The following is a 15,499-nucleotide window of genomic DNA, read 5'->3' as shown; positions in this document are numbered from 1 at the left end:
CCAATCCTTTCTACGGGTACTTACAATTTGTTCCAAGATTCTTTTTAGTTCTCTATTAGAGACTTCAGCTTGCCCATTTGTCTGTGGATGATATGGAGTTGCCATCTTGTGGCTAATTCCATACCGGACCATAGCAGAGTAAAGTTGTTTGTGGCAGAAGTGAATGCCCCCATCACTGATTAGTGCTCTAGGTACACCAAACCTGCTGAAGATATATTTCTGGAGGAACTTCAGCACTGTCTTAGTATCATTATTGGGTGTTGCAATGGCCTCTACCCATTTGGATACATAGTCGACTGCCACCAAAATATAAGTGTTTGAGTATGATGGTGGGAAAAGCCCCATGAAGTTAATACCCATATGTCAAACAACTCAATCTCTAAGATCCTTTGCTGAGGCATGGCGTAACCATGAGGCAGATTACCAGCTCTCTGGCAGCTGTCACAGTTACGCACAAACTCTCGGGAGTCTTTATAGAGAGTGGGCCAGTAGAAGCCACATTGGAGGACTTTTGTGGCTGTTTGCTCACCTCCGAAATGTCCTCCATACTGTGATCCATGACAATGCCATAGGATCTTCTGAGCTTCTTCTCTAGGCACGCACCTACGGATTATTCCGTCTGCACATCTCTTAAAGAGATATGGTTCATCCTACAAGTAGTACTTTGCATCAGTAATTAATTTTTTCGTTTGTTGCCTGCTGTACTCCTTGGGTATGAATCTTGTAGCTTTATAGTTTGCAATGTCTGTAAACCATGGTGTTTCCTGAATGGCAAACAATTGCTCATCCGAAAAGGTTTTAGAGATCTCAATAGAGGGAAAGGACGCCCCTTCTACTGGTTCTATCCGGGACAGATGATCAACCACTTGGTTCTCTGTCCCCTTTTTTGTCTCTTATTTCTATATCAAACTCTTGCAGAAGCAATACCCATCTTATGAGCCTGGGTTTTGAATCCTGCTTTGTGAGTAGATATTTAAGAGCAGCATGGTCAGTGTATACAATCCCTTTTGATCCTACTAAGTATGATCTAAACTTGTCAATGGCATAAACCACTGCAAGCAATTCTTTTTCTGTGGTTGTGTAATTTTTTTGGGCATCATTTAAAACACGGCTAGCATAATAAATGACATGCAGAAGCTTGTTATGCCTCTGTCCCAATACTGCACCAATGGCATGGTCACTGGCATCACACATTAGTTCGAATGGTAATGCCCAGTCTGGTGCAGAAATAACTGGTGTTGTGACCAGCTTAGCTTTCAGGGTTTCAAACGCCTGTAGACACTCTGTGTCAAAGACAAATGGCGTGTCAGCAGCTAGCAGATTGCTCAGAGGTTTTGCGATTTTTGAAAAATCCTTTAAAAACCTCCTGTAGAATCCTGCATGCCCCAGAAAGCTTCTGATTGCCTTAACATTGCCAGGTGGTGGTAATTTTTCAATTACATCAACTTTGGCTTGATCCACCTCTATTCCCTTGTTTTAAATTTTATGCCCAAGGACAATCCCTTCAGTCACCATAAAGTGACATTTTTCCCAGTTTAAAACTAGGTTGGTCTCTTGGCATCTTTTCAGAACAAGTGCTAAATGGTTAAGGCAGGAGCTGAATGAGTCTCCAAATACTGAAAAGTCATCCATGAAGACTTCCAAAAATTTCTCTACCATATTAGAGAAGATAGAGAGCATGCACCTCTGAAAGGTTGCAGGTGCATTGCATAGACCAAAAGGCATCCTTCTGTAGGCAAACACTCCAGAAGGACATGTGAATACTATTTTCTCTTGGTCCTGAGGATCTACTACAATTTGGTTGTAACCTGAATAGCCATCCAAAAAGCAGTAGTATTCATATCCTGCTAGTCTTTCTAGCATCTGGTCTATGAATGGTAAAGGAAAGTGATCCTTCCTGGTGGCTGTATTGAACCTTCTATAATCAATACACATACGCCACCCTGTAACTATTCTTGTAGGAACCAGTTCATTTTTTTCATTATGAACCACTGTCATGCCTCCCTTTTTGGGGACAACTTGGACAGGGCTCACCTAGGGGCTATCAGAAATAGGATAAATAATCCCAGCCTCCAGTAACTTGGTGACCTCTTTCTGCACCACTTCCTTCATGGCTGGATTTAGCCACCTCTGTGGTTGAACCACTGGCTTAGCATCATCCTCCAATAGGATCTTGTGCATGCATCTTGCTGGGCTGATGCCCTTAAGATCACTTATGGACCACCCAAGAGCTGTCTTGTGTGTCCTTAGCACTTGAAGTAGTGCTTTCCCTTCCTGTGGATTTAAAGCAGAGCTTATGATCACCGGAAAAGTGTGACCTTCTCCCAGAAATGCATATTTCAGGGATGGTGGTAGTGGTTTGAGCTCGTGTTTAGGAGGTTTCTCCTCTTCCTGAGGAATTTTCAGAGGCTCTTTTATTTCCTCTGATTCTTCCAGATCAGGCTGAACATCTTTAAAGATGTCTTCTAGCTCTGATTTGAGACTCTCAGCCATGTTGATCTCCTCTACCAGGGAGTTAATAATATCAACACGCATGCAGTCTTTTGATGTGTCTGGATGCTTCATTACCTCAACAGCATTCAGCCTGAACTCATCCTCATTGACTCTTAAGGTTACTTCCCCTTTTTGGACATCAATGAGGGTTCATCTAGTTGCTAAGAAGGGTCTTCCTATAATGAGAGTTGCACTCTTGTGCTCCTCCATCTCCAGCACTACAAAGTCAGTGGAAAAGGCAAATGGCCCAACCTTGACAATCATGTCCTCAATTATGCCTGATGGATATTTAATGGAGCCATCAGCAAGTTGAAGACATATCCGGGTTGGTTTGACCTCTTCAGTCAAGCCAAGCTTTCTGATAGTGGATGCAGGGATTATATTGATACTTGTCCCAAGGTCACATAAAGCTGTCTTGGTACAAGTATCCTCTAATGTGCATGGTATCATAAAGCTTTTGGGATCTTTAAGCTTTTCTGGTAAGCTTGTTAGGATGACTGCACTCCATTCTTCAGTAAGAAAAACTTTTTCTGTTTCTCTCCAATCCTTCTTATGACTTAAGATCTCTTTCATGAACTTAGCATAAGAGGGTATTTGCTCAAGTGCCTCTGCAAACGGAATCTTTATTTCAAGAGTCCTGAGATAGTCTGCAAAGCGGGCAAATTGTTTATCCTGTTCCGCTTGGTAAAGTTTCTAAGGATAAGGTATTTTGGCTTTATATTCTTCAACCTTAGTTGCTGCAGGTTTATTTCCTACAGAGGCAGGTTGAGAAGCCTTCTTGAGGGAGTTATTATCAGCACTTGCAGGTGTCTGATCCCTCACTGGCGTTTGAACGCCAGAATTGGACATGGATTGGGTGTTTAACGCCAGTTTTTCACCCTTTTCTGGCATTTGAACGCCAGACTTATTCCTCTCTGGGCTCTTACTGTCCTCAGAGGGATTTTGGGTAGCAGGTTGCTCATCCTCTGTCAGCTGTTCTTTTCTTGGCTTTTTGCTACTTTGAGTTGAGGTATTTGATGTTTTTCCACATCTTAATTGAACTGCTTAGCACTCCTCTGTTATCTGTTTTGATAACTACTATTTTGTCTGATTCAATTGTGATTCCACATCCTTGTTAGCATTTTTGATTTCTTGTAGCATCTCCTTAAATTCTGCTAACTGCCTTGTTATAGAAGATAGTTGCTGATTGAGTTCAGCAACTTGTTCCTGAGGACTAAAGTCAGTTGATACTGCCTTAGCTTCTTCTTTCATAGAGGACTCATTACTTATGTACAGAAGCTGATTTCTAGCAACTATATCAATAAGCTCTTGAGCCTCTTCAATAGTCTTTCTCATGTGTATAGATCCACCAGCTGAGTGGTCTAGAGATACCTGAGCTTTTTCTGTAAGCCCGTAGTAGAAGATGTCTAACTGCACCCACTCTGAAAACATTTCAGAGGGGCATTTCCTTAGCATTCCTCTGTACCTCTCCCAGGCGTTATAAAGGGATTCATTATCCTCTTGTTTAAAGCCTCGGATGTCCAACCTTAGCTGTGTCATCCTTTTTGGAGGGAAATATTGATTCAGGAATTTGTCTGATAACTGTTTCCATGTTCTTATGCTTGCTGTAGGTTGGTTATTTAACCACCTCTTAGCTTGATCTTTTACAGCAAATGGAAACAGTAATAATCTGTAGACATCCTGATCTACTTCCTTGTCACGTACTGTGTCAGCAATTTGCAAAAACTGTGCCAGAAACTCAGTAGGTTCTTTCTGTGGAAGACCGGAATACTGGCAATTTTGCTATACCATGACAATGAGCTGAGGATTTAGCTCAAAACTGCTTGCTTTGATGGGAGGTATACAGATGCTACTCCCATATGCAGCAGTAATGGGGTTAGCATATGACCCCAGAGTCCTTTTGGACTGTTCATTTCCATTTAGGTCCATGATGGAGAAAGGGAGATGATGTGGATTGTAAAAAAAAATTAATTAATTTTTTTTAAAATTTTTTTGAATAACGAAAATAAAAAAGAAAATAAAATAAAATAAAATAATAAAAAAATTAACTATAATTTCGAAAATTAGAAAAATAGATAAAAAGGAAATTGAAAATTAAAATAAGTAATTAATTAAAAAGATTTGAAAAATGTATGATTTTAAAATTTGAGATTGGAAAAGATAAGATAAGATTTTGAAAAAGATATGATTTTAAAAATTTTGACCAAATCAACCTAATGAATTCGAAAATTATAAACAATTAAAGGAAAGGATATTTTTTTCTTTTGATTTTTTAATTTTATGAGGAAAGAGAAGAACACACAAAAGATACAAAACTTAAAATTTTTAGATCTAATACTCCTTGTTTTTCGAAAATTTTGGAGGGAAAACACCAAGGAACACCAAACTTAAAAATTTTAAGATCAAAATACAAAGAAAACTCAAGAACACCTTGAAGACTCACAAGAACAACAAGAATAAAATTCAAAGACTCAAGAACATAAAAAGAATACCAAACTTAAAACTTTTAGAAAACTAAAAATAAATTTTCGAAAATTAAAGAAAAATAACAAGAGAACACCAAACTTAAAAGTTTGACACAAGATTTAATCAAAGAAAAATTATTTTTGAAAAAGTTTTAAAAGGAAGTTACCCAATTACCAAGAACATAAGCACAACGCTCTAGCCAACTGAACTATAAATTTAACGTGTTTTAAAAAAAAGTATTTAATGTATATAAATTTTTTTGAATACTGATAATTTGAAAACGCACAAGAAAAACAAGAAAAGACACAGAACAGGAAAAAACTAAAGATCAAACAAGAAAAATAGCAAGAACAACTTGAAGATCAAGAAAGAACAATGAACACAAATTCGAAAATTTAAAGGAAAATAAAATCATGCAATTGACACCAAACTTAAAATATGAAACTAAACTCAAACAGAAGACTAAATCATGAAGTTATTGGGTTTGAAAATTTTCGAAAATAATTTAGAAAAATAAAATAAGGATTTTAAAATTTTAACCAAAAACAATAATAGAAGACTCTAAACCAAAAAGAAAATTTTTTCCTAATCTAAGCAACAAAATAAACCATCAGTTGTCCAAACTCAAACAATCCCAGCAACGGCGCCAAAAACTTGGTGCACGAAATTGTGATTCACAACTCCGCACAACTAACCAGCAAGTGCACTGTGTCGTCCAAGTAATACCTTAAGTGAGTAAGGGTCGATCCCACGGAGATTGTTGGCTTGAAGCAAGCTATGGTTATTTTGTAACTCTTAGTCAGGAAATTAGTAATAAAAATGATTACGTTTATGAAGAATAAATAGCATAAATTAAATAATACTTGTTATGCAGTAATGGAGAACAGATTGGGATTTTGGAGATGCTTTGTCTCTGAGTCACTGCTTTCCTTCCATCTTCTTCTCCACGCACGCAAGGCTCCTTCCATGGCAAGCTGTACGTTGGGTTTCACTGTCGTCAATGGCTACCTCCTGTCATCTCAGTGAAAAAGGTCCATGTACATGGCTAATCATCTGTCGGTTCTCACTTGTATTGGAATAAGATCCATTGATCCTTTTGCGTCTGTCACTACTCGTCACAGTCATCCCTTCCCAGATCCTACTCAGAATACTACAGACAAGGTTTAGACATTCCGGATTTCAGGCATGGCCGCCAATTGATTCTAGCTTTTACCACGAAGACTCTGGATTCATGGAGTTGAATGCTCTGTTGTCAGGAGATGCAATCAAACTCCTAAACCAAGAACCCAAGAGATATACACTCAAGCTATTACAGATAGAACGTAAGTGGTTGTTAGGCACACGTTCATAGGTAGAGAATGATGATGAGTATCACGGATCATCACATCCTTCATGGTTAGGTACGAGTGAATATCTTAGAACAGAAACAAGCGTGTTGAATAGAAAATAGAAGTAGTTGCATTAATTCATCAAGACACAGCAGAGCTCCTCACCCCCAATCATAGAGTTTAGAGACTCATGCTGTAGAGATACAATGTAAAACGTGAAAATGTCATGAGATACATAGTAAGTCTTTAAAAGTTTTTATACTAAACTAGTAGCTAGGGTTACAGAAAATAAGTAACTAAGTGCAGATAGTGTAGAAATCCACTTCCGGGGCCCACTTGGTGTGTGCTTGGGCTGAGTAATGAAGCCTTCACGTGTAGAGACTTCTCTTGGAGTTAAACGCCAGGTTGTAGCCTGTTTCTGGCGTTTAACTCTGGTTTGTAACCTGTTTCTGGCGTTTAACTTCAGAATACGGCAGGAAGTTAGCATTTGAATGCCAGTTTGCGTCATCAAAACTTGGGCAAAGTATGGACTATTATATATTGCTGGAAAGCTCTAGATGTCTACTTTCCAACGCAATTGAAAGCGCACCAATTGGGCTTCTGTAGCTCCAGAAATTTTATTTCGAGTGCAGAGAGGTCATAATCCAACAGCATCTGCAGTCCTTTTTCAGTCTCTGAATCAGATTTTTGCTTAGGTTCCTCAATTTCAGCCAGAAAATACCTGAAATCACAGAAAAATACACAAACTCATAGTAAGCTCTAGAAATGTGATTTTTGCATAAAAACTAATAAAAACATAGTAAAAACTAACTAAATTATACTAAAAACTACTAGAAAACAATGCCAAAAAGCTTATAAATTATCCGCTCATCACAACACCAAACTTAAATTGTTGCTTGTCCCCAAGCAACTGAAAATCAATTAGGATAAAAAAAAGAATATACTATAAATTCCAAAATATCAATGAAACTTAGCTCCAATTAAATGAGCGGGACTAGTAGCTTTTTGCCTCTGAACAGTTTTGGCATCTCACTTTATCCTTTGAAGCTCAGAATGACTGGCATCTATAGGAACTCAGAATTTAGATAGTGTTACTGATTCTCCTAGTTCAGTATGTTGATTCTTGAACACAGCTACTTTATGAGTCTTGGCCGTGGCCCTAAGCACTTTGTTTTCAAGTATTACCACCGGATATATAAATGCCACAGACACATAACTGGGTTAACCTTTTCAGGGAGGTCAGAATCCAACAGCATCTGCATTCCTTTTTCAGCCTCTGAATAAGATTTTTGCTTAGGTTCCTGAATTTCAGCCAGAAAATACCTGAAATCACAGAAAAACACACAAACTCATAGTAAAGTCCAGATATGTGATTTTTGCATAAAAACTAATAAAAACATAGTAAAAACTAACTAAATTATACTAAAAACTACTAGAAAACAATGCCAAAAAGCGTATAAATTATCCGCTCAACAAAAAGTCAATCCGGAAAATAGATATCTCTGAAGCCTTAACTGTTTCTCCATATATTATTCTCATCAATTTACTGCTTGTTGTTTTAATTTCTGAATTACTGTTTAATGCTTTTGAATACCAAAACACTCTTTTCTGTTTGTCTGACTAAGCCAATTACTCCACCATTGTTGCTTGATCCATCAATCCTCGTAAGATCGACCCTCACTCACCTGAGGTATTTCTTGGTACGACCCGGTGCACTTGCCGGTTAGTTTGTGGACTTTAAATTCCGCACCAAGTTTTTGGCGCCGTTACCGGGGATTGACTGTGATTGACAACTACTCATTGTTTGATTGCTTAGATTAGATCATTTTTCTTTTAATTAGTTTCATTTTAGTATTATTAATTTTTAATTCTCATTTTATTTTTCCTTTATTTTTCCTTGTTTTTCGTTTCCCATTCCCCTGTCCCGTGCATTCTTTTTACTTCCTTTTATTTTTTTAATTAAAAAAAAAACAAAATCATTCGTTCTTGATTTATTGTTCTTTTTATTTTTTATTTTCTTTTATTTTCATTTTCTTTTTTTCTTTTTTTCATTAATTTTATCTTTTTATATTTTATTAAATTTATTTTATTTTTGTCTTTAATTTAAAAAAAATTATATATATATATATATATATATGTATTGCATTATATGTTTGTTTTTCCTTAATTTCTGAAATTAAATTTGGTGTTACCGAGTTAATTTTATTTTTATTTTCTGTTCAATTTTTTTATTTATTTCGAAATTTTTAGCTAAATATTATTTATAATTTTTGAAATTTGTTTATCTTAATTAGTTAGTTGTTTATTTTATTTCTTTACACATGTTATTTCACAGGGAATTCTCTACACTCTGACGTAGAGAATCCCAAATTTTTTTCTTGTCTTCTGTTTGTTTATGAGCAGGAATAGGGACAAGAAACCTCTGTTAGACTTTGATCTTGAATCTAAGAGGACTTTGAGGTGGTGTTTGCAACAAGCAAGACTTTACAAGGCTGCAGAGTCCACTATGGATCATAATAATGCTGTTAATGCCAATGTGGCAAATCCAGTTGGGAATGAGCAACCTATAAGAGTGATTGGCTCTTACACTTCTCCTAATGCAGATCTTTATGGAAAAAGCATTGTGGTGCCACCTATAGGTGCAAACAACTTTAAACTGAAGCCACAGCTAGTTACTCTTGTGTAGCATAATTGTCAATATCATGGACTCCCTCAGGAAGATCCAAATCAGTTTATTTCTAATTTTCTACAGATTTGTGACACTGTGAAGACCAATAGAGTGAATCCTGAGGTGTTCAAACTCATGCTCTTCCCATTTGCTGTGAGGGATAGAGCAAAGCTGTGGTTAGATTCTCAACCCAAGGAGAGTCTGGATACTTGGGACAAGTTGTCACTGGCTTTCTGACTAAATTTTTCCCACCTCAAAAGCTGACTAAGCTAAGAGTGGAGGTTCAGACTTTCAGACAGAAAGATGGTGAGACCCTTTATGAATCTTTGGAGAGATTCAAGCTACTTACTAGGCAGTGCCCTCCAGACATGTTCTCTAGATGGACTCAGCTAGATATCTTTTATGAGGGCTTATGTGAAATGTCGAAGATGCGCTTAGATAATTCTGTAGGTGGTTCTTTGCACATGAAGAAGACACCAGAGGAGACTATTGAGCTTATTGAGTTGGTTGCTAACAACCAATACTTATATTCTTCCAACAAGAATATTTTGCACTCTGAAACCTCTCAGAAGAGAGGCGTGTTGGAAGTGGAAGCTGTTAATGCTCTTCTTGCTCAGAACAAGCTTATGTCTCAGCAAATAAATCTACTTACTCAACAGTTGAGTGGAATGCAAGTTTCAGCTGTCAACACTCAGAATGCACATCAAGAGGTCCCTTATGACATGACAGGTAACTCTATGCAAAATGAGAATTATGTTTATGCTCAATCTTCCACTGAACAAGTAAATTACATGGGGAATGCTACTAGAAACCCAAATAATAATCTGTATGCCAAGACCTATAATCAATAGTGGAGAAATCACCCAAAATTTGGGTGGAGAGAGCAATCTCAGAGGCCACAAAATTTTAATAATAATTCTCAGGGTGGTTTTCAACAGAATAATTTTAATAACCACCAGTTTCAGTCATCTCAGCAAGCAACCTCTCAGCCCCGGCAGAACAATGATTTGTAAGTAATATTTGCAAGTTTTGGACAGGAAACCAGAGCATCAATCAAGAACTTGGAGATTCAGATAGGTCAATTAGCCACAAAAGTTAATGAAATTCATCAGAGGACCACTAATAGCCTTCCTGGTAACACAATTCCAAATCCAAGAGAGGAATACAAGGCTATCACCTTGATAAGTGGACAAGTGGCAAGTACGGAAGTGCAAGTTAATGAGGAGCCATTTGAAAAAGAAGCTCCAGAGGAGAAGGAAGAAGTAGAGAACGTCCCTCCAAAGCGTGCGGACAACCCATTCCCAGACTCTCTTGACACTTATCCTACATTGCCAAAGGCTCCTGAGTACAAGCTTAAAATGCCATATCCTCAGAGACTTCAAAAGGAGACCAAGGACAAGTAATTTTCAAAGTTCTTGGAAGTCTTCAGAAAGTTGCAAATCAATATTCCTTTTGCTGAGGTTTTGGAGCAAATGCCTCTCTATGTCAAGTTCATGAAGGAGCTGTTGTCAAAGAAGAAGCCTTTAAGGGGAGATGAGACAGTGGTCCTGACTAAGGAATGTAGTGCCATAATTCAGAATAACTTGCCAAGGAAGATGCCAGATCCAGGGCGCTTTCAAATTCCATGCACTATTGGGAGCACAACCTTTGAGAAAGCGTTATGTAATCTAGGAGCAAGCATCAATTTAATGCCCTTGTCTGTGATAAAGAAGCTGCAAATCTAGAAAACACAACCAACAAGGATAGCATTACAGATGGTAGACAAATCTATAAAGCCTGCATACGGATTAGTAGAGAATGTCTTGGTCAAAGTGGGTAAGTTCTTTTCCCCAACAGATTTTGTGATTCTTGACACGGGGGATGATGAGAATTCCTCTATAATCCTAGGAAGACCATTCCTAGCCACTGGAAGAGCTCTGATTGATGTGGAAGAAGGTGAATTAGTGCTTAGAGTGCATAATAAGCAACTGGTCTTTCATGTCTTCAAAGATATGCATTCAGCAGGTGAAGAAGAGAGGTGCATACAGACTGAGCTTATTGATCCAAACCTTCAAGAACCCCCTGATGATGCACAACAGAATTTGCAGCTCAAACCTCCTTTGGTAACAATCAATAAAATTCCTCCTGACATCAAACCTAAGTTTGGAGTCCGGAATGCATCATCCACCAAGGCGGAGGTTCCCAAAAAGAAGAAAGTACCCAGAGGATGGAGAAACAAAAATATTTCCACGGAAGATTTCTCCCTAGGAATGAAGGTAGTATTGACTAGCAATCCAGTGTTCACTTATACGGTAAACAGAATCATCTCTCTGGAGCATATTGAGCTACTTTATGGGGACACAGGGAGAAGATTCACAGTGAGGGGAGAAGAGCTGAGCCCCTATGATCCTCTTCCTTAGAGGAGCTGACCGTCAAGCTCGTGACGGTAAAGAAGCACTTGTCGAGAGGCAACCCGATGATTTCGTATCCTTAGTCTATTTTCCGTAGTAGTAGTTTTATTATTTATTTGATTTTTTATTGAATTTTACTGTTTTTCCTTTGTTTTACGTGTGTTTTGATCATGTAAAAAAAATAAATAAAAAAACAAAAAAAAATTAGAACAGAAACCGGACATTTAAAAAAATTTTTAGCCACCCTAAAAGTCTATTTTTTAGCCCCCCTTTATCTAACATATATATATATATATATATATTACTACCCCCTCCCCCCTCCACTATATTTTTACGTATATAACCCCCTATCTATCGTGTATATATATATAAATAAAAAAATATATATAATAAATAAATACATAAATAAATAAATAAATAAATAACTATATATATATAATTCAAAAAAATTAAAAAAATATAAATATATATATATATTAGTTTTAACCTTTCTTTTCTTTTTTATCATTTTCTTTTTTTTAATTTTTGTTTTTCCTCTTCCGTGTATTTTTTATGTCCCTCCTTGTTTTTAGATTTTCTTTGCTTGAGAACAAACAAACTTTTAATTTTGGTGTTGTCACTTCGCTTGTGCCTTTTTTGTTTATTTCAATGGAACCAAAGGGAGATGAATCATCTTCACGGAGGAGCACTGATAAACCCGTATTTTATGATATATTTTGTGCTTAGTTTGAGTGATTTATTCAATCCTTCAGCCACTTATTCATGTTAATTACATGGTTTTACTTTCCCTTCCTTATTATGTGATGTATGTGAAAAACATGTTTCCTATGCTTTTAAATTAATTATTTTAATCACCTTTAATTCCATTCGATGCCGTGATTAGTGTGTTGAGTAGTTTTCAGATCTTCTAAGGTAGGAATGACTTAAAGGATGGAAAGGAAACATACAAAAATGGAAGAAAAGCACAAAACGGAGCTTCTGAAGAAACTGGCATCCACGCGATCGCATGGGCGACGCGGACGCATGCCAAGCGCAAAGAAGCAGCGACGCGGCCGCATGACTGATGCGACCACGCGCCTTAAGCAGAACGCACATGACGCGGTCGCATGACTGACGCGACCGCGTGGCAAGAAAAGCTCCGAATGACGCGACCGCGTGACCCACGCGGACGCGTGACAGAGGCCACACACCAGAAATTGCAGAAAACGCTCCCAGCAATTTTTGAAGCTCTTTTTGGCCCAAATCCAAGTCCAGAAGGCATAGACCAGAGGTTATGAAGTGAGGGAATGCATCCATTCAGGGAGAGCTCGCCAATTTAGTTATTTCCCATGTTTTAGATCTAGTTTTGAGAGAGGTTCTCTCCTCTCTCTCTCTCTCGTAGGATTTAGGACTTCTCTTAGTTTTAGAGTGACTCTCAATCCCAGGTTTAATGTTCCTTTACTTTATTTGATTATTTACTTTTGCCATTCAATTTATGAATTCTTCTATGATCCAGATTATTTGAATTAATGATATTTGAGGTATTTCAGTTTAACATTACTTTCTTTTATTTATGTCACCATTGCTTTCAATCTGAAGATATTTTTATTCCAATAGATTTACTTTTTTTTCCCTTTTGGTTTTGGTTAAGAAATCAGTAACTCAGGAGTTATCCAATTCAACAGCATAATTGATAACTGTTATCTTGCCAATTGAATTGAACTTCAATAATCCCAATCTTTTCTTAGGAAATAAATAGGATACGAAGATCAAACTAATTAGCCCTTGACTTTCCTTTGCTTTAGCAAAGGTTAACTAAGTGGAATTAAGATTCAACTTTCATTGTTATTGATAAGGATAACTAAGTCTGGACTTCCAATTTCTCATACTTTGCCAAAAGTTTATTTTACAGTTATTTATTTATTTTTAATTGCCATTTAAATTATTTGTCATATTCGTTCCTCATTCTTGAAACCCCAAATCTACAATCTCCATAACCAATAATAAGAACATACTTCCCTGCAGTTCCTTGAGAAGACGACCCGAGGTTTAAATACTCGGTTATCAATTTTAAAGGGGTTTATTACTTGTGACAACCACAACATTTGTACGAAAGGGATTTTTGTTGGTTTAGAGACTATATCTACAACGCAAATGTTTTTATGACATTCTTTACTGGCAAAAATCCATAACGTCAAAATGGCGCCGTTGCCGGGGAACTGCTAACGTGTTCTTTATTATTGGTTATTGTAAATATTTTTCTTTTACTTTTTTATTTATTTCTATTTTTCCTTCTTAATTTTATTTGCTACTATGAACTCTCACCCCTCTCGCCTTGAGTTTGGATCTAACTTTGTTGAAGGAAATAGAAGTTACAGCAGGAATATGCATCAAGGTCAGACCAATCAAGGATGGATGGAGCCAAGAGAATCTAATCAACCCTTTAGGCAACAACACCCTCCAAGATATCATGGACAACGACCATTCTACAATGCATACCCAGCTGTTAGATATGGTGGACAACCTTGTAACTATCAACAAGCCCCACCCCGTGCCTATAGACCATCCTCTCAACATAACCTCGAACCACCACACTCACAAGCTTCTCTTCACCATTCGCCACCGTATGATCCTTCCCCATCCCAGTTCCAATCCAATCACTCCCAAGCACCACCACTTCCCTATGTTTTATGTCCAAATCCATCACCCAGAGAATCAGAGGTTCGCCTTAAGGCAATAGTAAATAAACTTCAAACAACCATTCAACAACTGGAGCAAGCAGTAATTCAATTAGCTTCTAGACGCGCGAACATTCAAGGACCAACCACAGCCCCATGTGGACAATCTAATGAAGAGCGTAGTATGAAGGAGACACTAAAAACTCCAGTGGACAAGACAGAGCATGAATTCGTAATAGAACAAGTAGAAGAAGCTATCATTGTACAAGAAGAAGAGTTGGTTGAAGATCTAGGAGATGCTGAACCTCCATGGGAATCCAGAGTTGAGGAGAACTCCGTCAAGGACGTTACAGTTGATGCTAAGGAGAATAGAGCACAATCCCCGAGGCAAGTCGTTTATGAAGAACTAGACGGAATAACCCAGGACACAATTTCCCTTGATGATGATAGTCACAAGTCAAGCTCTCTTAGTAACAAACTTGCATCTGCAAGTGAGTTCTCTGAGATCGACGAATCTTCCTCAAATGAATACGAAGATGATGCAGAGGTAGATTTCTCTCAACCTCCAATCTATGACTCAAGTGATGAGGAAGACATAGAAGACTTTGACCAGGGTGATGATGCATTTGAAGATCCTTGCAAAGAAGTGGAGGAATTCACAGAGGATTACCTGGGAGTAGAACTTACAGAACCACTGGAAACACCTATCCCAAGGGCATTACCACCCAATACAAGCTTCAAGTGGGTACAATCCTTAACTTTTAACTTTACTTATTCACTTGAATACGGTTTACTTGAAACAGATGGCCAGCTTAGAACTCTCTGTGGCTTTAAGAGTAAGAGGGAAATGGCTCGTGCTCAGAGCTGGTGCACAAGGTTCAATAAGGTTACACGCTTCAACTCGAAGTGCACGGATTGGCATCAAAATCAATCGGATGGATCTCGGAAAACGTTTGGTTACCATGGTGAGAATTTACTTTTTAAACCGCCCGGATAGAAACATGGAGATCAAAACGAAGGCAGATTTAGAACCAAAGTTTGGGATCCTGGAATCTATTCTGACATTCGTCACCCCGGGAGCCTGAAAATTTGTTTGAAGCTGCTCAGAAGCTTTACATGCCTAGTTTGGGATTCCAGAGGCTATTGGCATTCCAAGCACTGGTGGAGATTTCTGGATGAATTTAAACACAAGCCACCATAACAGGAAGCTCTTCAAATGTCCAACTTAAGGACTTTAACTAAAAGTGCTAGGTGGGAGACAACCCACCGTGGTATGATCGTTTCTTTTGCAATTTTAATTTTATTTAGTCTTGTTTGTTTTTGAGTTTTATTTTACTTTATTATTAAACCTGGAATCATGCATAGCATTCACATTAAGCATTGTATTCTGCATTTTGCATAAAAAAAAGGGGTGCGCGACGCGACCGCATCACCCATGCGATCGCGTCAAATGGCGAACTACACTTCCCACGCGACCGCGTCATCCACGCGGCCGCG

At 37.8% G+C, this 15,499-nt stretch overlaps 1 non-coding gene across 1 annotated transcript; it reads right to left on the bottom strand.

The window, feature by feature from the left end:
• Positions 1-9,221: 9,221 nt before the first annotated feature.
• Positions 9,222-9,328, bottom strand: LOC112762035 (small nucleolar RNA R71). Its single transcript, XR_003182396.1, has one exon. It is a non-coding gene; the product is annotated as a small nucleolar RNA R71 (small nucleolar RNA).
• Positions 9,329-15,499: the final 6,171 nt, after the last annotated feature.

The sequence above is a fragment of the Arachis hypogaea genome, chromosome 16 (genome assembly GCF_003086295.3).
Source record: "Arachis hypogaea cultivar Tifrunner chromosome 16, arahy.Tifrunner.gnm2.J5K5, whole genome shotgun sequence".
Classification (NCBI taxonomy): domain Eukaryota; kingdom Viridiplantae; phylum Streptophyta; class Magnoliopsida; order Fabales; family Fabaceae; genus Arachis; species Arachis hypogaea.
The sequence above is the reverse complement of the archived record's forward strand: the minus strand, read 5'-3'. Positions and strand labels throughout refer to the sequence as shown.